General features: G+C 36.9%; 1 protein-coding gene across 4 annotated transcripts in view; it reads right to left on the bottom strand.

Moving 5' to 3' along the window:
• Positions 1–23,820, bottom strand: part of plce1 (phospholipase C, epsilon 1) — a 132,632-nt gene extending 108,812 nt beyond the window's left edge. For all 4 annotated transcript variants that reach the window (XM_038280579.1, XM_038280580.1, XM_038280581.1 and 1 more), the window contains exon 1: positions 23,693–23,820. The gene's annotated coding sequence lies outside the window, so the exon portion shown is untranslated. The remainder of the gene's footprint in view (positions 1–23,692) is intronic.
• Between the last annotated feature and the right edge of the window lie 253 nt (positions 23,821–24,073).

The following is a 24,073-nucleotide window of genomic DNA, read 5'->3' as shown; positions in this document are numbered from 1 at the left end:
TGAAACACATCCTTAAGATGCAACATTTACCCAATGCTCGCATGAACACTAATCGTGTGGTTTTGGTGCCGCTACGGAGGCCAACAATGATTTTGTGGGGGGGGGGGGGGGAACACTGAACGCTTATAATAACGGTGACCACAGTTCACAGCTCCCTGCCAAAATGTGTGGGCTACAGCTGAAATGGGGGGGGGGGGTCTCTCCAAACAGGAGGTGTGTGTTTAGAGGACAGAAAGGAGGACACACACACACACAGAAAGGAGTGCATGTCTGGAGACTCTTTTCAAGGCTCAGTGTTACATTCATACAGCAGCCCATCTGCCAAAAGGCTGATACAGACAAGTGATCCATTCAACATAAAAAAAAAAAAACAGCTTTGACATCTAACCTTCAAAACAAATCTCTACTTTCCAGTTTAATAGAGGCTTTTCTTTGAAATGCAGCTCATAAAAAGATAAGATTTAGCCATATGATAGCAGGTCTTATCTATTCAATAGGTAAACAATAAACCTGATATACCATACCATGAATCAAGTTTAGTCAATTATATTGCACTTTTTTATGTTCTTTAGTAAAGAAACTCCAAAATAAATGAAAGCTAAAAAAATCCGCTGGACTTTGTTCTTCTCCAATATAAAGATCAGAGCATTCCTCACTGTATTGAACTGCATATACCACTTCGCTCATAATTGGTCTGGGGGTTTTGTCCTTAGGATAAAGTGCATCTCAACTCGTGCATCCTGAGGACAAAACCCCCAGACTAAATATGAGCAGAGTGGAGAATGTAGTTCAATGCAGTAAGGAATGCTCTGATCTTTATATTGGAGAAACCAAACAACCTCTCCACAGACGCATGGCCCAACACAGAAGAGCAACCTCCTCGGGACCAGACTGCGGTACATCTACACCTTATAGACAAAGGACATTCTTTTGAGGACCAGAATGTTCACATTTTGGATAAAGAAAATATGTGGTTTGAGAGGGCGTAAGAAAGAAAAACCAACCTTAAACAGAGGGGGTGGACTCTGATTCCAGCTTTCAAAAACCTACAATTCAGCAATTGAGTTGATCCCTTCCCGTTACCATTGTAACCCCACCCCCCATAGAGGAGAGCAGAAGACCTCGCCTATTTAGCCAGGCCAACGATTCCCTTTAATGACCCCCCCACACTCCTTTCAGAGACTTAGACAGGTATGGGGCATTGCAGGCTAACAAAAGAAGCCAAACGACCTCCATTCCAAAAGGGGTGGACCCCTTCGTCCGTTTCAATTTTCATGTTTTCAAAACAAAAACAAGGTTTTGATTAACTACTGTATAAAACCTCGAACTCTACCCTATTCCTAACATTTTGAATTGAAAAAGCTTCCTGGATGGGAAGCGAAACGTCTTCAAACTTGGAAACAAAGTCCAGTGGATTGTTTTTTACTTTTTTTTGGAATGATTATGACCTGGATGAGTGAGAATCTTCACCCACTTAGTGAAGAAACATCTTCTTTTAATTTTTTATTTTTTTTTAACCAAGAATGTATTTTCAAAATATTTAGAAAAAATAACTCATTTGTATAGCTTAATTACTATTATTATTATTATTATTATTATATAAAAAAAAAGAAAGCTCTTTCGTAACAGGTAAGGAATTTTTGCCAGCGGAAAGAAGACATGCTAAAGAAGTATGCGGGGCCCTTTGGTGCCAATCAAACATTTCCATACAAACAAACCAAAACCATCAACAAAAACACAGAACTTGCACAGAAAATTCATGTTAAGTAAAAACACAGCATAATTGGAGCCAACGAAGCACATGTGAGCAACAGAAAGAGATGGAGCTATGCTGTAATTTATGAAAAAAAACATCAGCAACCAATAAAAACAAACAGCATTTTAAAAATCTTTTCATTTTGGTCCTTAACCAACCTGCCTTAAGATTCACTACAGAAACTAAAACATTTCTGCTAAGGTGCTTGAAGGCATCAAATCATCACCTAAAAACCAACTACTTGGGTTGTTGATGCTGTTTGCAAGATTACAAAAAAAAAGTTAATTGATTACGTAGAAATATTTGCATACTGAGTGAATATTTAGGGTCCTGAGTCGACTCTGGTACCATTGCATGAGGTAGAAGCTCAAAAGTTTAGAAACCTTTGGACTAATCAACATGAATACAACACGGCAGATACATAATGTCCTTTCTGTGCAGGAGGGGACTTTGTAGACTGCCTTGCATCCATATGGCTTTTTACCAATAAGGACTGAGATCAAGGGTTTGAGCTGATTACTTTAAAACCTTGACTTTGTATTCCATATGCCAATTTTTAACCAATGAGCTTACTTGGCTGGGATCATGTTCCATTTGGAAAACCCATTTGACTCTAAGTTTTAATTTCTCTGCAAAAACCTTAACATTTTTCTTTTCTTACATGTGATGCCATCTGTTCTTTGCAATGCATGAATTATTTCTGCAAAGAAAAATACTTTTAAATAATTCAAGCATGCCCTTATTCTAGACAATTAGGCTTGCAAACTCCCCCCTTTTTAAAAAAAATATTCAAGGAATACAATCAAGTAATTTGAATTTACAAAAACACTTTAGAAGAATTAAAAATCCATGTAAAAGGAGCAGTATTTATGCATCTCTTTATGGACACATTCTTTTGTAATATGTCAAGAAAAGAAAAAAGCAAAGTTGTGATAATGAAAATATGCTTATTTTCTTTTACAGTAGAAAAACTAACTTCTCAGGGAGGGAGGGGCTCTTTGTGAGTTAAGATACTACACTCTTGCACCTCTTTTGTAGCCATGGCACTCGAAGCCCTTTTTGCGCCTGCTTACAACACTTACAAACCCATACAAAAAACAACAGATTGGTCGGATATGTTGGATTAGTGTCCTGGTACATAGGTTACCTAAATCCAGTGGGGGAACTACAGCAGAAATTTTTAATTTTCTGATCATCTTCTGGGTATATTGAAAGACCTAATTTGGCATCTATGCTGTTTGTTGATTTATGGCTTCTTCATCAAGGAATGGCCTTTCAGTCCATGTATTTAAATGACACATTTTCTCTTAGATTGAACAATCTAACCAGCTTTATTAAGCGGTTTAATGAGTATTTTTCCTCTATGGCCAATGCACACATTGCATACAAACAAATTAATGTTTGGTGTAGAAAAGAACAGTCAACTTCCTGAATATGAAAGCTATAAACAGAAGGTCTACCAGGCGCAATTCTCTCCTCCATGCTTTGGCTAATTTTCTTTGAATTTTACCTTACCATCACACAAGGAAGAAGTGGGTTTGAGGAACTTCAGAATATGCAAATTTCAGAATTTGATCAAAGTAATCTTGATTATTTAGGCTCTGAAAATAATTGTATTTATGCAGCTGGCTAGAAAGAAGTCTGAGTTAGATAAAATTATATTTGGGAGTGGTTTCCTTTTTATGTGGTTAGGCCATTAGATTTTTTTATATCACAAGAAACAAGGGCAGAAACTGGAATAACAAATTAAACAATATTTTTGGGTCAAAGATTTACACAAAATTCTGACTGGTGCATCTCTACAGTACAGACAAGCCCTAAAAATCCAATTGCTGCTAATTTCAACTCTAATGTAAGAACATGAGATGTGTTTATCTGGAGCAGCACTGGTGGCTGTCAGCAGGTTTCTGACAGCTGACCTACTGACATGTTGACACAATAAAATAGACACGACTTTTATTTCAAAAATTAAAAAATGTCTGAAAAAAATTCTAAGATTATAACATTTAACAGAAGACCATGTGAGATTATCATTGAGGGGTCTGGTGTTGTGTGATCAGGAGTGCTTTCTATGGAGAACTTATTTTACAGTCAAAACAATGACTGTGTGAACTGTAGGTCTTACAACAAACCAACAGGTCCAACCTGATTCATCAAGGTTGGCAAAAATCATGCCTGAAAACCTGTCTACTACCTAAGGTATGTGTTTTCTGAACTAAATAACAATTCCTGACAACCTGTATGCAGATGTCATTAATCAAAATTGCCTGAAATCAAGGTTGGTCTGAGTCATTTTGCTGATACCTGCCTCTAAGCTAAGGCGTAATATGAATTCGATGTCAACAACCACTAAACATGCAATTGGTGGAAACAACAGGCTGACTGTGCTGTAGCTATTATGCAATAAATATCAACATTTTTGAGTATGAGTCACTTCCCTGATATTAGCTAATTAAGGATGGTGAGGCTTAGTATGGACTCTGACACATGTTGTGGCATGAGCTTGCTCAATTATGGGTTAGGAAGGCAAGTCTGTGTTTTAGTTATCTGAAGCAAGAAATTCCACAGTGCAGCTTTTGATCCTTAATGCGCCGAGCCACATGACAATAACAATCAATAGAAAGTTTTAAGGGCCCAACAGATCCCTAACACACGGACAAATTATTTAATGGTTTAAAACCCCACAATGGTCACAGAAATAACTTGATTCTGACAAAAATAATAATAATACATTAAAAATCTACGAAAATTAACAGATGAAAATTAGAGATTGCTTTTCAAACATGCTTGGACAAAATTATTTTTTCAAAATAAGCTCATGAAAATGATTATACAGGTGTCTACAGGGTTGTAATACGTGAGGGCGCCTATACATAGGGCTACAGGTAGTCACTGTGCTGCTTGGTGACATGGTGTGTACCACACTCAACATGGACTGAAGGAAGCAAAGCAGGTTAAAAGTAAAAACTATAAGACAATCTCCAAGAAGTTTAATGTTCCTGCGACCAGTTTCACATATTCTGAAATTTACGAATTATTGGACTGTAGCCAACCTCCCTAGATGTGGCTGCAGGAGGGAAATTGATGAACAAACAATAATAATCCTAACAAAACAGCATGGAAATTCTACAAAGATTGGAATTAATAAAATACGACCAAGGAGGACTAAATCATTATAAAAGCCAGACTGGGATTTAGAAAACTACAGGTTGACAAGCCACATAACTCCTGGGAGAATGTCCTATGGACAGATGAGACACAAATGCAACGTTTTGCCTAGGCAAGTCAGCTCTATGTTCATGGAAGGAAAAATGAAGCACACCAAGAAAAGATAAGGACAGTGTCCCTACTGTGAAACATGGAGGAGGCTCTGTTATGCTGAGGGGCTGCTTTCTTCATCTTGAATCTCAGCAGGGTACAAGAAATCTCCAGACTATCAAGGGATTTTAGAAATTTGCTGCCAAGTGTTTTATTTATTATCACTTTTGTCAGCTTAATGTTATTTCTGTGACCAATGTGGGCTTTTCTTTAATATAACGAAGGGTACCAACATGTGCTGCTGATTTTTTTTCCTACATTAACATTATAAAGATTTTTTTTTAAATGCAATCCAACTCTCAAATTAAACAAAAAAAATTTATTTATGTATTTATATGTTCTGCAAAACAAAAACAAAAAGAATAAAAGACTGAAACTAACACGCACGTTTAAAGTGGTTCCTGCTATCAGCTGAACTTTGACCTTTATGGGACATCAAATGGCTCTTCCTGGCTAAATCTCAGCCCAAGGCTAGAGCTGTAGACAGGCACATGCAAACACACCCACAGACTGGAAACCAGGTCACATAGAGTAACCAGTGCACTGACAAAGAAAACTTTAAATCACTTCTACTTCACTTCCCCCATTATATACAGTAACGTCGAACAGATGCACGTACTGTTACTGGGCAGTTTTATATATCGAATCTGAACTGCACATTTTTCAAATCCTCTGCTATAGCATTTTAAGCACAAAATGCTTACATTGCATTGCATTGCATTTTATCGCATGGTTCCAATTTATACCAAATTCATATCTTTTCAATCTTTGTAATTGTGGTCTTCCTCTGAATTTAAGCCAGAGAGAGATAGAGATAAAAAAAAATAAAAAAAGCAAGGTGGCTGGACCTTTTAAACAAAGTCCTGTAATCACTGTGAGATTTTTTTTAAATGCCTGTTAAATGCATGTTTCGCGGAGATCAGATTCGATGTTTTTGCATTAAGTGAAACCCCCAAAATGTCATTTAATACTGCATTCATGAAAATCTCTATAAATGAAGATGATAGGAAAGTTTATGCTAAAGAGAAACCTCCTCTCCCTCACTAGTTTCTGCACACTGCTGTTCAGCTGGGTAAGGCGGAACCTTTTCTTAGTTGGTGATCTGATTTTTAACCAAAAATATGCATCAGTAAAATAAAACAGATAAAAAAAGACTTCAGAAAAGAAGCTTCTGTTTAAGTTTCTAGAAGACCGGTCCTACAACATATCACATTGCTCTCAGAGGATGGAAAAAACACATTTAATATTAATGCTTCAAATCAATATAACCATTTCTTTTTTACTTCAAGACATAAGAGTAGGTGAGGCAGTGCTCTAATGAGTTATTTGTTTTAATGAGTTTGTATCTCAGGAGGTGGAGCAGCTTTTTGAAGCTCTGGCCTAAATCACTGTTTATCCCCTCAATAGTGGGACTTCACTTTCACATGAAAGCCTTTTTCTAATGCTCATTCAGGAGGGATTATTCCCCCCAACTCATCCAAATGTTGACTCAAAGCCTGGTATGTGATTAGACCCACCCTCACGCAGCACAGAGCAGTAAAACCTAATCAACCAGTGGTTCTGGTAGAAAACTTCTCACTTCACAGTGAATAATTATGTCCAGACCATCTCTATCGAAGCACAATTCGTTTTCAAAGGCGCTAAATGCTGTATTAAATGTGGGCTGAAACAGCTTTTATCCTTCAAATTACTCCACTAAATACGTCATGCAAAGATTTAGTTTAGGATCAGGGACATTCCTGAAATGTAATCAGGGGACAGAGGAATCCCCCTTTTTTTGTTCTACAGCTCTGAGCAAGAAAGAAAAAAAATGAGCACATTGTGTGGGTGGAAAAGGAGGATCCTTTGACCCAACCGTAAACAAATGAGATGCAGATTTCATGGCGAATATCGTTGCAGCCCAAAACTAACCAATTAGATAAAGGAATCACAGCTGTGTAAAAGCACCTGCTAATATTCCTCTTTAAATCATAAATCCATTAAACTAATAACCTGAAAAATACCTTAATTAAAGTAAATACTTCTGCAAACAATAAAAAAACTATAATACTTAAACAAAATAAATAAATGTCATTCAAATAAATATTTTCTTCACTCTGGCTGCAGTAGCCTATGCTTCATATATAGTTTGGATGTTATCCAGCTTCAGTTACCAGTATGACTTAAACACATTAGATTGACGTTACAAAGTACAACTTTTGCTCATATGTGCAAACATCTTTGTAAAAATTCTGCATAAATGGAATAAAATGGCAGTTTTTTCATTCATAACAGCTTTAATCCACATCATTGATTTGCAGGAATATCTCAATCTGATGTGACCTGGCATTAGCAAAGGAGATCAGGGTAGAAAAGATGCATCATGTGACTATAAATGAGTCACACTTCTTACAGACTGGGACTAACTTTGAAAAAGGCGTTAAACAAATGGCTGCGCAAATAAAAAAAAAACAATTTCTTTCATTTAGGAACAGCAGGAAATAAATATATAAAAATGAAGAGCTAAGAGATGTGAAACTTTAATAGTCTAAATTTTATAATATTCAGCCTAATGGCAGTTTTTGGTTCAGAAGCATATTGTATTTAGCTAAAAAACAAAGAAATTGGTATGCTTTTCTGAATTTCGAGATCATTTTTAGAAAAAATAAAAGTAAACCTCTTAAGTTTTTCTGGAATAATGAGAAGGAGGGGAAACAACCAGGAGTAGCGCACAGTGAGCCTGTCTTTGCAAAGTCGACAAACTAATAGTGATCTACAAAATTGCATCTCCATAATAAATGACATCTAGGCAGAAGTTCAACTGAAGAAACTCATTGTTTGCCTACATCCACCTGTGACACAGCCAATCAGTTTTGAACCACACCTCCAAGAAAGCCAATCGGCATGCAAAGTTAATCTTAAAAGGCCTCTGATACGCACCTGTCTGCTCCTTTGCGTAGGCGGCGGATGCACTGTGTATGCATTGTGTGACTTCATTCAGATGACACCGTTTCAACCCAGCTCCAGCCCCTCATCCACCATCGTAGCTAGAGCTTCATCAGAGTGTCATTCCTCCCGGACTCTTACTGCGTTTCCTGTCTCATCTTAACCGGTCCGGCAGAAGACCGTCATGTTGAGCCTGGTTCTGCCAGAGGTTTCTTCCCAACTGGGAGTTTTTCCTCTCCACTGTCATACATGCTTGCTCATCATGGACAGGTTCTCCAACCTGTGTTATCCAACTGGACTTCCATCTTCCAGGTCCATGAGTGAAGCTCTAGTATCAGCTCATGCAGTCCACTGGATCTCCCCGGAAAGCTCAGCAACCAGCAGTCTACAGACTGACCAACTTCAGCTATCTCCACTCCACCACCAGCTTCTGGGGGGAAACAGGCCTATTCTTTGCTGCTGTTCATGCAAATCTATCAAAATTAAGCGGTATCTTTCCTGCCGAGGTCTGAGCGCCAAAGACAATAAATTTCAATAAATTTCTCCTAATTGTCTTTTTTTCATTGTGTGAGTTTTTCAGATCGAACTGCTAGTGTTCAATTCAACAAACGGGACATGTTGAAGCTTCTCTGAAAGAAAGGCGTCTCTTGCTTAGAAATCTGCAAACCAACAGTAACAGAATATTCTCTACGAAATCACAGTAACTTTGTCTTGTTATCTCAGATGTAAATTATCTTGTTAACTCAGAAAAAAAAGACCAATTTATTTATTTATGAATGTAATATGCTTCCATAGTTTAGATAACAAATTAATAACATTAATAAATATTAGGGCTGCAACTAACGACTAATTTGCTAATCGATTAATCTGTTGATTATTTTCTCAATTAACTGATTAATAATCAGATAGCCAAAGGTTCCTGAAAAGCGTTATTTTTACAGAATTAAACCAGGTGGAACTGAAATTTTTCCGATTGTGGAGTTCTGGACAGAGCGTATCGACACACAAAAAGAGTTTTTCACCTTAAATACAAAAGGTTTATATTTATATATATATACTTACAATTTAAGTATAATTACTGCACTAAGTTGGTTGCTCTGTCAGCTAAAGGCATATTTTAAAGTCTCCTAACTCCTGTTAATGATTAATCAATTACAAAATTAGTTGATGTTTATTTAAATTATCGATTAATCCAATTAAATCTGATTAATCTGATCCAATTACAGCAGTGAAATAAAATAAAAAAATTATAAATAAAATAAAACTTATAAATAAAACTTATTTAAATCATTTTTTTTATTTTGTCATATATATTATACATATACCTGTCATATATTGTGTGTTTTTTTTCACACCCAACAGATCCTAACGTGTAAATAAACACTTAAATGGGCTTCATTAACTCATAATAAAAAGTTGACAACATTATAAGGACATAAGGACTCCAATTATTGTGAACCGATTTAATCTTTTGCTAAATATTATGTTTTTGTTTTATTTCAAAGTTGCAAAATACAGTTTGATGGAATACGTCTTCCCTAAGTAATTAAACAGTATAAGTTCAGAGACTTCCCATGCTGGTCAAGGACATGCTTTTTGTTGCGTTACAACCATTCCCCATGGTTACCTTTATGTGGTTGGATTGTTTTGACTAATCCAACAGCTATAAACATTTCATAAAGGTTGTTACTCAAACCAGCCACAGAAACAGCTCATAAAACATCACAAAGCAGCAACACAAAGATATCATTGAACAGTTTTAGGAGAGCCATGTGCCAAGAAGAGGAAGGTAACAGAATTAACAATGATGAAATATAAACCTTCTATCTATCTTAAACTTTTAAAAGTTTACTTTAACCCTAAATATCAATTAAGATGCAGAGAATCTGTAAATGTTTTATCTTAAGCAGCTGCATATCTTGGAAGAGACTCTATACAGATGATTTTAGGACTTTTTCTACTTCCTGGTTAAATGGAGGTTAAATAACTAAATAAACATTTTACATTATGCACAACGACTTTCTCTTTCAGTCACAAAGCAGCAGGATCTTTTCAAGGGGAGCTCTGCTGCAAGCAGAACAGAGTGTTCATGCAAGGGACATATGGATTTAATTAGAGGGCAGGGCTGAGAGAGAGGCAGCTATGGAAACTCCACAGAACTAAAGAACTGCTCAGTCTGGGTACAGATCCCACATTGGGTTGTTTTAAAAGAAAGAGACCAAACTGAGTTTTTACAGTAGATGCATGCATGGATTTTATGCATTGAGTTAACTCACACTGAAGAGAATTATAAAAAAGGTCTCCTCCTTGTCTGCAGAAGCAGCAGTATGGAGGCAGTAACATCACCTTTGTGCACCATAATTAACAATAGAGTCTATAATGGACTAACATATGGTGCAATGCTTACTGTGACAATGTCATCATGCTCCCTATATTCAAAGTGTCAGGTTTATTTTTCAATTATTGTTTTTTAAAGCTAAGTATCTTTAATTGTTTTTTCTTCTATAGTCTCAGTATTGTTGGGTGCAAAAATACCCAGCCCGGTTAGTGTAGTAAAAAGACAATACTTAAACAAAGATAACTACTTATTCTCACTGGTCCCTTCTCCAAAAAGTAACTGAGATTGTACTCAGTAGAGCTGGGCAATTAATTACATTTGTAATAATCGCAATTTAACAGAATCAATTTCCAAATCGCGAAGGCACTGATTTTTAATCACGCAATATTTAACAAAAGCAGGACTTTTTCAACATATAAAAAGTTATTGGCTTGATTATTTTCTAATAAAAGACTAACGCACTTCCTAACGCCAAATATAATGCAAAACCGCTACTCCCAACAGTGGTAATAAGAAGATCACAAAGAAAACCTTTAATTGGTAGTGGTAATCTTTCCATGTACTTTTCCTCAATGCTTTTTCTTTATATCATAACATCATCCTCATTACTTTCTATGAACTTTAGCATGATTCTCACTTATTTATGTCAGGTGTGAGCTTCAAGAGAATTGAAACTTAAGGCCAATATAATATTTGTATGCAGAGCGTGAACGATGCACATTGGATGCAATATGTCACAGCTTTCCAAATACTTTATCAAAGGAGTTGTTTTCAAATGCGATCCTGCTCACAAAAACTGGGATGAATACTGCAATTCCATACAGCTTGGATTACCATTTAGAAAAACCCTCTGATCTTTAGTTTAGTTTCAAAAGCTGGCTAATTACATATATCAGTTTATGAAATTGTTTTTATATTTATGTTTTTACATTTTTAGAAAAAAAAATCTTTAAAAAAAGAGTTTATTTAGACCTCTTTTTATACCCCTTTTCTTTCTTGCGATGGTACGCATGAGGATTTGATTTTTCTTGGTTATGCACGTTCATGTAACGTTAGCAACATTAGCAGTTTGCCATGGTTTGTTTACCAATGTCTACCAATCTCTTACATAATAGTTTAATAAATTATACTAATAGCAGCACTTGGCAAGATAATAATTTCTGCCCTGATCTTCCCCTTCCAATTGGTGTCAACCAATTAGAGAAGATGATCCAGGAGCTGGCTTAGAGACCACCACTGCATGCAAACCGTGATCTCTACTCCTGCAGAGCTGTCAGCATAGAACCATGAAGAAAACTGAACAATAATACACAAGGGTTTACATGAAATTCCAGCAGAATTTATCTTATGATGTACAAGGAACAGTAAGAATGCTCTAAACACTCCACTGAAATATTTTCTTTTTAAACTGTGTTGAAACTGTATTTAATATGTGCATAACCAAAATTTAATTATATGCTGATAAAAAATTTTACATTTTATTTTATGGTACTTGATACCTGATAATAATGTGCACAATCCTCGATGTTGAAGCGTAAAATACCTTTTTGAGACCAAAACATCAGCCTGCTGAGATTTTAGGCAATATTAGCGGATAAACATATACTTATAAGCCGATGCATGCATGCATTGAGTTTATGTGGCTCTATCCTTTCACTATTTCTTGTCAATATGTGTTTTGAATTGCTAATATATTTATTTAGAGTTGTATAACATCTGTTATCATTGAGTCGTTTTCTTTTTCATTCTGAATAGAATGAAAAGCTCTTAAATCTCAATCTCACAAACTTTAAAAAAAAATCAATTCAAGTGCAATTTCATTAAATGTTTATTTTAATTCACTGGAATCTGTTTTATATGATAAAACTACGGTGGCTGAGAAGTGCAAAACACATTTACAATTCAAAAACACATTAACAAATAAAAAACAAAATAACATTTGAAGAAACAAAATTATATTTTGTGAAACAAATGTATTTTTGAAAAAAAAGTTTAAATTTTTAAAAACAAATTTACATTTTAGCAAACAAATTTACATTAACAAATAAACAAAATAAAATTTGAAGAAACAAAATTATATTTTATGAAACAAATGTATTTTTGAAAAAAAAAGTTTAAATTTTTAAAAACACATTTACAATTCAAAAACACATTAACAAATAAAAAACAAAATAACATTTGAAGAAACAAAATTATATTTTATGAAACAAATGTATTTTTGAAAAAAAAAGTTTAAATTTTTAAAAACAAATTTACATTTTAGGAAACAAATTCACATTTTAAAAAAGTTAGATTTTAGGTGAGAGAAAGTTTCATTTTAGAGAAAAAAAAATACATTATAGGGAAACAAATTTACATCTAAAAAAAAATTGACCGTTCGGAAACACTTGTACAAGTGCAAAGACAAAACTGCAAGTGGCAAAACACATTTACATAGCCAAAAACAAATTAACAGAAGACGGCTACACGGAAAGGGAATGTCCCAGTGACCGGATGTGACGTCACGATTACCCTGACTTGTAGTACAAACAGCTCAAGCTGTAGTCCTCCTGCTTCACGTGAAAAGTCAGCGGCGATTTTAGATGGAAAGAATTGCACTGAAGCTGTTTTTCTTAAGTTTACGCTAACCGAACAATGTTTTCAGCCAATTTACACCATTTTGTTCTTCGTGCGGACGGTGTCTGGAACTTTTACGGGACACGGACCAGGTGGCAGGACCAAGCAGCAGGGCCGGGCGTATTACTGGCCGGAGCCACTATTATTTTGTCATGTAGTTTTTTAATTACTTTTCTTTGGTATTTAATTATTTTTTGGGTATTTTTCCTGCCGTTTTTCGGCAAATGCCTTATTTATAGTACTTCTAACTAGATTGTTTTATATATATATATATATATATATATATATATATATATATATATATATATATATATATATATATATAGGCTATATATTGTGATGTTATCGCTTAATAACCTGTATTAAAATGTATTCTTTATGGGTTTCTTTTTATTGTGATGTTATTGCTTAATAAACTGCATTAAAACTTTTATAATGTCACATTTACTTGATGGAACGGAGTACTTTATCTACGAATAAGTGGCCTCGGCCGGCAGCAGCCACCATCGGCCTCTCCGATGGCAAGCTCTGCCGGCAGCGGCCACCATCGGCCTCTCCGATGGCAAGCTCTGCCGACAGCGGCCACCATCGGCCTCTCCGATGGCAAGCTCTGCCGACAGCGGCCACCATCGGCCTCTCCGATGGCAAGCTCTGCCGGCAGCGGCCACCATCGGCCTCTCCGATGGCAAGCTCTGCCGGCAGCGGCCACCATCGGCCTCTCCGATGGCAGGCTCTGCCGGCAGCGGGCAACAACGGCCACTCCGATGGCCGGCTCTGCCGCAGCCACTGTCACGAATTGAGCCCAGCCCTGCTGCTTGGTCCTGCCACCTTGTACCGTGTCCCGTAAAAGTTCCAGAGACCGTCCGCACGAAGAACAAAATGGTGTAAATTGGCTGAAAACATTGTTCGGTTAGCGTAAACTTAAGAAAAACAGCTTCAGTGCAATTCTTTCCATCTAAAATCGCCGCTGACTTTTCACGTGAAGCAGGAGGACTACAGCTTGAGCTGTTTGTACTACAAGTCAGGGTAATCGTGACGTCACATCCGGCCACTGGGACATTCCCTTTCCGTGTAGCCATCTTTTGTTAATTTGTTTTTGGCTATGTAAATGTGTTTTGCCACTTGCAGTTTTGTCTTTGCACTTGTACAAGTGTTTCTGAACGGTCAATTTTTTTTTAGATGTAAATTTGTTTCCCTATAATGTATTTTTTTTCTCTAAAATGAAACTTTCTCTCACCTAAAATCTAACTTATTTAAAATGTGAATTTGTTTCCTTAAATGTAAATGTGTTTTTAAAAATTGAAACTTTTTTTTTCAAAAATAAATTGTTTCATAAAATATAATTGTTTCTTCAAATGTTATTTTGTTTTTTATTTGTTAATGTGTTTTTGAATTGTAAATGTGTTTTTAAAAATTTAAACTTTTTTTTTTCAAAAATACATTTGTTTCATAAAATATAATTTTTTTTCTTCAAATGTTATTTTGTTTATTTGTTAATGTAAATTTGTTTGCTAAAATGTAAATTTGTTTTTAAAAATTTAAACTTTTTTTTCAAAAATACATTTGTTTCACAAAATATAATTTTGTTTCTTCAAATGTTATTTTGTTTTTTATTTGTTAATGTGTTTTTGAATTGTAAATGTGTTTTGCACTTCTCAGCCACCGTATAAAACCCACCAACTGAATGATGGGGTAGAAAATCGAATAATTCCTTCGTCCACAAAAATTAAAACATCATTACCCCCGTGTCTAGATGAGTGGAAACTAAGGCGCTTTAAATGACATTCAGGATATAAACTCTGTCGGGAAGCCTCCCTGCTGCGTTGCTTCTTCCTCCAGCTCAGACACTGAGCCTAGCACCACACTGCAGTCTGAATAAATAAAATCATGAAATTATCTAATATGGAACAAGTACTGCCAGATTCAGAAACTGGATATATGTATATGTGTTTTAATTATGTTTATTAAAAGAAAGCCCATTGTGAAAATCTGCTCATAGGTTTTGATTGTTCATTCAAAGAATGACTGTGTGCTCATTTATAGAAAAGTTTACCCAAAATTAGATGTTCAAAGAATAAAATTTTGTTCAGAACACATCTGTGAAGATTTTCAATCATCCAGTTCATGGTGAAGCTTGAAGTTTTCTAGAAGACGTCACCCTAAAACAAAAACTGGATCACCCCAAAGATTAGAAACCCAGAAACAAGGCCGACAACGTGGCTTAAGCCGTTCAGTGTAGTGAAGAGAGCACAGAAGTGCACATTGGAGAGACCAAACAATCGCTACACAGGTGCATGGCTCAACACAGGAGGGTCTCATCCACACTCGCCGTTAACCTACACCTGAAGGTTAAACAGATGAGGACAGGAACGTCCATATTCTGGCCAAGAAGACAGATGGTTTGAGCGAGGAGTTACGGAATCCATCTTTCACCCCGTTTACTCTACCCTTTTGAAACTGTGCCAAGAGCAGTGCGAGCAAGGTTCCCAAGATGCTATAGCTGTTGAGTGTAAATGGCACACAACCGAACTGCACTAAACTAGTACTAGTTCAACAGTAGGGCTCAGCGCAATTGAGTTGGTGCTCGGTTCTCCGATAAAAATGAGTGCATGAGCAGACCACATCATCTCAGACATTCATAAAAATAATAGCTTCCCTACTGTGCCACAAGATCTCCAGTGATGATTCTGGGTTAGGGTTAGGGTTAGCAGTGTGATGAACCTCAACGTCTGTCATTGTTTCCTGTGTCTGTAAGCCCTGATTAGACTATTGTCTGTCGTATCCACTTCCCAAAACCTGACACTGTCAAGAAAATTCACCAAAGGCTGCCTTATTTCCCTGACTTTCAGCAAACAACGAAATATCACAATTATAACCAAACATAACTTGCTGAATATTACGGCCGCTGCCATTTTAATTTGCTTGCTTACCTCCTTTAATCCTAGAGAGCAGTAGTACAGTAGATTGCCACTAGGAGGCGAGGAACCGTGCTAGCATGATGTGTAAACGGTAGTAAGGAACCAAGCTCGGCACGGTTCACTGATCGCAGCTCGGTCCGAACTCTGCACGGATCGGTTTCAGAGGGTAGTGTAAATGGGGCTTTTGTTAACCTGGAAGAACCATCTCTCAACAGAGGAGGTGGTCTTATAATCTTTACCTACTTACAAAGCACTTTTAGGAACAATAACACAGATGATTCAAGCCTCACCTGCTCTTATCTGACTCATACTTCAACGAGGCATGTGAAAAAACCACTCTGACTAGGGAGTTTCCAACCCATCAGAACCCCCTAAAGACCATTAACATCCCCCAGGTGATCTCCATGGTCATTCCAGTAGGAGGGATCAGGGCCACCTCCTGTTTCCCCTAATTCTTTGTTTGACCTACAGTATATTAATCTCAGTGCTCCCCACCACTAGTTAGAACTGAAGAAGAGGCAAAAACTTTACGTCCACTTGCCTAAGCTGACCTTTTCAAGCATTTCGTCTGGTACTTATTATTTTATCCAGACAGAACTCCAGCTACCAAGTTAATTTATAACATGTAAACTTTTATAATATTTATGCCTAAAATAATAGGAATCGAAAGGAACTGGAATCTAAACCAGAATGCTTCCAATTCAAAACCTAATACCGTACGCTAAAAATTGCTATATGCATTATCTTTTATCGTCATGTTTAGGGTCTGTGATGTTCTGAATATCCCTCTACAATTTCAGGATTTTGCTGTGAGAATTAGCCTTTACCGATCGCATTGCAGGGGAGTCCCAGATTATTAAAAAAAATCCTCTTTTGGTGGAATAGAGACGGGCATGGTGAATGCAACCCAGGCTGATGCTACCATCTTTCCACGAATGGCATTAATCAAAGAAGAGCTAAGCAGACTTTGGGTCTGATCATTCATGATAAATTCAACTTTAAACTCATTTTGCAAAATAGCTAAACTTGCATAAAAAAAAAACTGACTGATAAAATTGTAAATACAAAAGAACAGAAACAGGGAGGAGTGCAGTCTTTGTTTCCAGTCTTTGAGAATTTATATTCATCATAGGTCACTCTAGGTAGGCTTATTAGTCAGCATTTTTAAGTGCAGTGATTTTGCGAGGTTAACACGCTTTTATTCTAATCCCAATGTTCACTTTGTTGAATTTGAAAAAGCACCCCAAGTATTTAATCTCAAAAAGGTTAGCCACTAATCTGCATGTGTCTGCACACAGGCTTCAACAAAATATACAAACACTTATAGTATAAAAGTATTCCTATCCCTAAAACTTTTCTTTTTATTATTTACATTTGTTGTGATGCAACAACAATCTTCAATCTGTTTCCCTATTATGTCTTTTTATATCAATAATCTTAATTCTGGATACCTTTGCGCTCAGCTCCATCCAGATAGTAATTTGTAGAACAAACGTTATCTTCTATCTGACTTTTGAAAGTGTTCTTGTCCAAAAGAACAAATCTTTTCCAGGGTATGATGCTGCCACCACTTTGTTTCACTATTGGTAGAGTCTGTTTAGGATGCTTTGCAGAGGCATGCTGGCCAACCAGTTCAATATCTAGTTCATCTATGCAGAGCAGCTATTCAACTTGCTTGTTTACCTCATAATACCTTTTCTTTTTTTTTTTCTTGCAACTGTTAGATAATGGCCAGGCTCATGGTGGGCATTGTAAACAGCTGGCCTGTCGCCTGAGGTGCAGATCTCTGCAGCTCCTACTTAGGCCCCGTCCACACGAAGTCAAAACGAACACGAAATGCTGATATATTCCAAAACGTTTGCCGTAAAGACGGAGACGTAAAATAAATGTGATCGTCCACACGAATGCATGAAAACGCTGCAAAATGTATGCCAGGCCTGTAAGTGGCGCTGTGGTGCCAAAGCAAAAATAAGCGACGAAATGTTGGGCATGCGCACTAATATTTATACATGGTTGCCCTGCGGGTCCATTTTCGTGGTTAAGTCAAATTCAGGTGCTGAACTATGTCGTCGATATTGCTCTGTTCTTCCTGGAGATATTCCAGAAGAAGAAGATTCTGTTGTAAGCCCGACAGCAGGGTGAGTAGCATTAGCAGCAACGGCGCCATTGTTGTTGTGATATTGTGTCGCGCATGCGTGTTTAGAGGCGACGCTATGACGCATGCGTGTAAAAAAAAAAAATGCGGTTAGAGCGTAAAGATGGAAACGCGAAAACGGAGTTTCGAAATCTTCCCACTCTGAAGGCTGAATAAAAAAAAAGATTGTTTACAGACCCCCGAAACGCCGGCTTCGTGTGGATGAGAGGCTGGTTTGGTGAAAAATTTGTGCGTTTAGGCCAGGGTTCGTCTTCGTGTGGACGGGGCCTTAAGCTTCTCTGATGATTGTTCTACTTACGCTGTTTTGGTGACTGAGCATGTCTCAACACGTCTGCAGCTGGGATATGCTTCTCAGCTCTACTCACTTGCCTGATGGGCTCCTTGGTCTTACTAATACTGTGTTCTAACTAATGTTCTTTAACTAGAACTAGAACAGTTGGATTTATGCCTAGTTAAAGGAATAGTACACCCATAACATGATTAGCCTTCATTTTCTACTCACCCCCATGCTGAACAACACTCTGGAGTACTTTTTTGATATCTCAAATGCATCTGGAGATCTGGGAGGCTTCTTGCTGTCTGCTGACATTCAAATAATGGAGGTCTATGGTGACCGAGACAGAAAGGTCCATAAAAGTCCACAAAAAACGTTTCAACATTCCTCCATACTGCTCGTCCAATGTATTCCAAGTGTCCTGAGTGGGTAGCATCCAGAATTTACTCGAAACGAAGTCATTTAGAATGTTTTTAGAGCATAAACAGTAGTGTATAGGATTTCCTGAAAGCGCGACCAAACCAGATGAAAGTGCGCATTCAGCGTCTGCTCTGCCAATAATGCAAGCGTAGAAGAAGAAATGTGCTGTTTACCTGTGCAAAGAAAGAAACAACGAAAGAAAAATATCTGAGGACTTCAGTGTTGAGGAAGAGCATGAGTTCTTTGCCGAGCTGAATGCGCTGGTTTGGTCTGCCGGCTTCCGTAGCGTCGTGAGCGCGCTTTCAGGAAATCCTATACACTAATGTTTATGCTCTAAAAACATTCTAAATGACTTCGTTTCGAGTAAATTCTGGATGCTACCCACTCAGGACACTTGGAATACATTGGACGAGCAGTATGGAGGAATATTGACACGTTTTTTGTGGACTTTTATGGACCTTTCTGTCTCGGTCACCATAGACCTCCATTATTTGAATGTCAGCAGACAGCAAGAAGCCTCCCAGATCTCCAGATGCATTTGAGATATCAAAAAAGTACTCCAGAGTGTTGTTCAGCATGGGGGTGAGTAGAAAATGAAGGCTAATCATGTTTTGGGTGTACTATTCCTTTAAGTGACTCCCTGCTGGACCCCTTCTACTTATTAGGTGACTGTTAAACATAGCTGGTTACACAGGTTTTACTGTAGGTTTATGAAGGTGAGGTAAGCCAAATTTAGATCTACGGGATTTATATTGGATTATTTTTTATTGTTTTACTTTAGAATTTCATTTGTAAGAAAAACTAATTGGAAAAATATCCACAATTTTCCAGGTTCGCAATTTTTGCTCTACTCTATAATCCCCACAGAGCACACAGAGGTTTGAGGTTGCAACATAAGAAAAATTGAATAAAAAGCACAGTGTAACATCTGTATGATAGACAATGTTAACATAGCAAACCTTTATGTTGCAATAAATTAAGATCTGTGTCTCTGTTTGATGCAAAAGCATGTACATAAAAGGTTTCCTCAATACTACTGATACAATGCATTTCCAAAAGTCAAACACTATGCAATACAATATGTCAACAAAGCAACAAAGCCATGAGCTTTTAGAACCACAGAAAATGGAACGTGCTTTCGAACTAAAAAAAACAACACTATTTTAGATAAATTCAGCAGTTAACTAATGCAACATGCATGTAGCCATCCAAGCAGCTGCAGCAGATGTTGACAATCAGAACACTGCAAAAAAAACATCTAAAAATGAGAAAAAATGCCTTAAATTAAGTGTATCTACCATTAATTTGAGTAAGTAAATAGGATAATTTGTCAATGGAATGATTATTTTTAGTCTTAAAATAAGATAATTAGATAATATGCACTTAAAATAAGACAATGCAATTGTGTTTTCTTATTTTAAATGTAAATTGTCTTGTTTCATTCTCAATAACCCCGTCAATTCAAGAAAAAATGCACTTATTGCAAGAAAAAATGACTTATGTAGATTTCCTTTTTTGCAGTGAAAGCATCTAGAGTATTTGTAGCTTCTATGAAAACATCTCCAACAAGGCATATTTTTTCTGTTCAATACTCCTCGTCATGAAAATCCTCCACCCCAATCATCCAAATGTTCCACAGGTCATTATTTTAAGTTAAAACATACAGATAATTTAAAAATCAGCCAAAAGGAAATTGATTCAGTTAAAGACAGGCTAAATTTTAAACCAAACGAATGTCGTACAAGTGAAAGTTTGATTTCTGACTTACTTACTGTAACTATAAAATACAGTGTTTGAATACATTTTTAGCTCACTAGTGGGATTTATTCAAAAATAGTAAGATAGGATGAAAGGCAAAGAGAGAGAAAAAGAGACATGCAACAAATGTCCCACAACCAAGAATCAAATGGGGGGAAATTGCATTGAGAGAAAATGTCACTGCTGAATATGTTCCACCACTGAGAGTTGTGGCGCAAAAAAATAAATTTCTAAACAACACTTTAAGTTAAAAATCGTTTTGATAGAACTGTATAGGATACAACAGTTTTGCTTTCATTTGATGCCAATATTAACAGCCCCAAGCCTGTTATGCCAACCTATTTTTTTTTATTTGCTTGTCTATTTATCAGTTTCAGACAAGTTGTAAAATGTAATGGAAACATCTGACTGTGCCATCCGTCACAGACTAATGTCATTCTGTAAATAAAGCAAATGTGACATCTTATTCCTCATCAAGTGTTTACTGTAAATGTGCATCTCAATTTGCACTGTAAATAAGAGGCTGCAACCCGGTTTGTTTGTTTTCCAAAGTCGGCCGAGTGTTTCTTCTTTCACACGACAGGCAACATTCCCGGCCTGTTGTCGAACCCATGTGCTATGTTAGAAACTCCTTATTTTTCTGTGTTTGCTAAATAACAATTAGAGCTAAAGATGCGGTGGGGTCCTTTTCTGCTGCAACAACAACCTGCAAATCCACTAATAAATATAAGATTCTATTATTTTTTTTCTGTATTCTATGCAAGTTGTTTTTATATCAAACTGTTCAATCTTATTTTTTAGTACTGTAGGAGGAAGCCAGAGAACCCAAGATAATAATGTGAAACACTGCTCCTCAGGTTCAAGCTGCTTTAGACTTAGATTTATTTTGTCATTTTGTATTCCCAAGTGTAAACAAAAAGAAATTTTGTTTAGACAATTTCATTCTTTAAAGTGTAGCCTTGATAAGGTAAGCTGCAGTTGTTGTTGAGCTGCTAATTCTCCAGCTCCTGAAGCATTGCTTCTCCTGGCTCAGGGGAGGAAGAGGACGATGATTGGGTTGAAGAGGCTGACGTGGTTGAAGCAGCAGTGGTGCCATCGGCAGGTTTAGCAGCGACAGACAATGCTGGAGAAGGTGTGGAAGCCGGAGGGGGCCGAGAGGAGCCGGCTGGGGAGCAGCACCGTCCGGTACTGCTGGATGCAGCCAAGACCCCGTCAGAATGAAATAGATATGTAGTTATATAGCTACTTTATAAATTTGTTTTGGAGCATTTAAATTACAGAATTTTATTACTCAGTTGTTCTCAGTGGGAGGGGCTTATGTGTTACAGACAAGGTGATTGGTTAACAGGTGAGCTGATGTGCAGGTTAACCCAAATGTTATTTGAATATATTATTTTCAATTAAAAAAAATATTTACATATGAATAAAGCACATATCTACGGAAGAGGATAAGGGCCACTGGAAAAAAAAAAGTTAACTGATTTTTAAATTTTATTTCAGTTTAATATGGGAAAAAAGTTGAGAAAAGTTTTTCTCAGAATTCTGACTTTAATCTCATAATTCTGACTTTAATCTCAGAATTCTGACTTTAATCTCAGAATTCAGATTTCTGACTTCAATCTGAGAATTCTGACTTTAATCTCAGAATTCTGAATTCCGACTTCAATCCCAGAATTCCGACTTCAATCCCAGAATTCAGAATTCCGACTTCAATCTCAGAATTCCAAATTCAATCTCAGAATTCCAACTTCAATCCCAGAATTCAGAATTCCGACTTCAATCTCAGAATTCAGAATTCCGACTTCAATCTCAGAATTCAGAATTCCGACTTCAATCCCAGAATTCCGACTTCAATCCCAGAATTCAGAATTCCGACTTCAATCTCAGAATTCAGAATTCCAACTTCAATCTCAGAATTCCGACTTCAATCTCAGAATTCCGACTTCAATCTCAGAATTCCGACTTCAATCTCAGAATTCAGAATTCCAACTTCAATCTCAGAATTCCAACTTCAATCTCAGAATTCCGACTTCAATCTCAGAATTCCGACTTCAATCGCAGAATTCAGAATTCCGACTTCAATCTCAGAATTCAGAATTCCGACTTCAATCTCAGAATTCAGAATTCCAACTTCAATCTCAGAATTCAGAGTTCTGACTTCAATCTCAGAATTCTGACTTCAATCTCAGAATTCCGACTTCAATCTCAGAATTCAGAATTCCGGCTTCAATCTCAGAATTCAGAATTCCGGCTTCAATCTCAGAATTCAGAATTCCGGCTTCAATCTCAGAATTCAGAATTCCGACTTCAATCTCAGAATTCTGACTTCAATCTCAGAATTCCGTCTTTAATCTCAGAATTCCGACTTTAATCTCAGAATTCCGACTGTTTGCTCAGGATTCTAAATTCCCATATTAAACTGAAATAAAATTTAAAAATTAGTCAACTTTTTATTATTTTTTCAGTGGTCCTAATCCTTTTCCATATATATCTATGTATATAGAGGTAGATTTAGTGATTGATGTGCATATTCAGATAGATAGATAGAAAGACAGACAATATATTTTGTTGTTGTTACATTTTTGACCGCAAATAGGGAAAGCCAACATCATAGCAACTCTCCTCCGATTCTTTAAGCTGCAAAGATTCATCCCTTTACTTTTAACCTAGAAACAATGTAAACAAATGAGTAAAGCCCTCTTAGTTCTCCTCAGACCCCCAGTGTAAATAAACACTGACATCAGCTGTCAAACGTGAAAACTGACACAGACCTGCTCTGCACAAACACCGCCTGTACTAGAATGAGGTTAGATGCATATATAACAATAAAATACACTAAATCTGGGCAAAATTAAAAGCCACTTCATTTGGCTGGGGTTGTCTATACAACCGTGGCTCTCAGCACGTGCTTTTATGTCATTCTTTTCACGCGGGTAACCTCCAAAAACAACCACAAACGAAAGGACCTCCTGCCATCCTCATTATACTTTCTGTTTGTCTGGGACTGAGTCAACGAGAGGTAAAATGCAAGCAAAACTATTCCAAAATACCGACAAAACGTTCGTAAAAGCGAGAGCTGCACTGTCCAACCGGTCTGAGAGGATTTTACCTCCCTAAAGGTGTTCTCACAGCCAAACCACTGAAGAAACTTGTGCAAAGTTGCCTGAAGTGGCAGTAAGAGGAGAACAATGGCGTGAAACGGGCAAACACTTACTCAAAGGTGTCCAATCAATCCGTTCAGCTTGAAACCAAATGGCCTGAGGAGTTCAGGTCGCTGCTGGGCTCTGTGCTTCCCTGCTCTGCCTGGCGGAGACAGCAGAGGCTGCAGACTGTCTGCGGTGGGACAACACGCTGTACTCTGTGCTGCGTTCAGGGGTTCATTTGAATATTGGAAACATTTTAAACATGCTGGAACGTTTCATGTTGCAACGAAAAGTTAAGCTAGTCAGCTGCGTTTCTGCACAAACCAACCCAAGGCGTGAATGACGTACAGTATGTGGACAAACAATATATCACAGGATAATTAGAAAAACAAAATAAATAAATATATATATATACATATGTAAATATATATATATATATATATATATATATA

This window comes from Cyprinodon tularosa, unplaced genomic scaffold, assembly GCF_016077235.1.
Source record: "Cyprinodon tularosa strain WSP-4 unplaced genomic scaffold, ASM1607723v1 ctg161, whole genome shotgun sequence".
In the NCBI taxonomy this organism is placed as follows: domain Eukaryota; kingdom Metazoa; phylum Chordata; class Actinopteri; order Cyprinodontiformes; family Cyprinodontidae; genus Cyprinodon; species Cyprinodon tularosa.
This window is presented reverse-complemented; position numbering and strand designations above follow the sequence as displayed.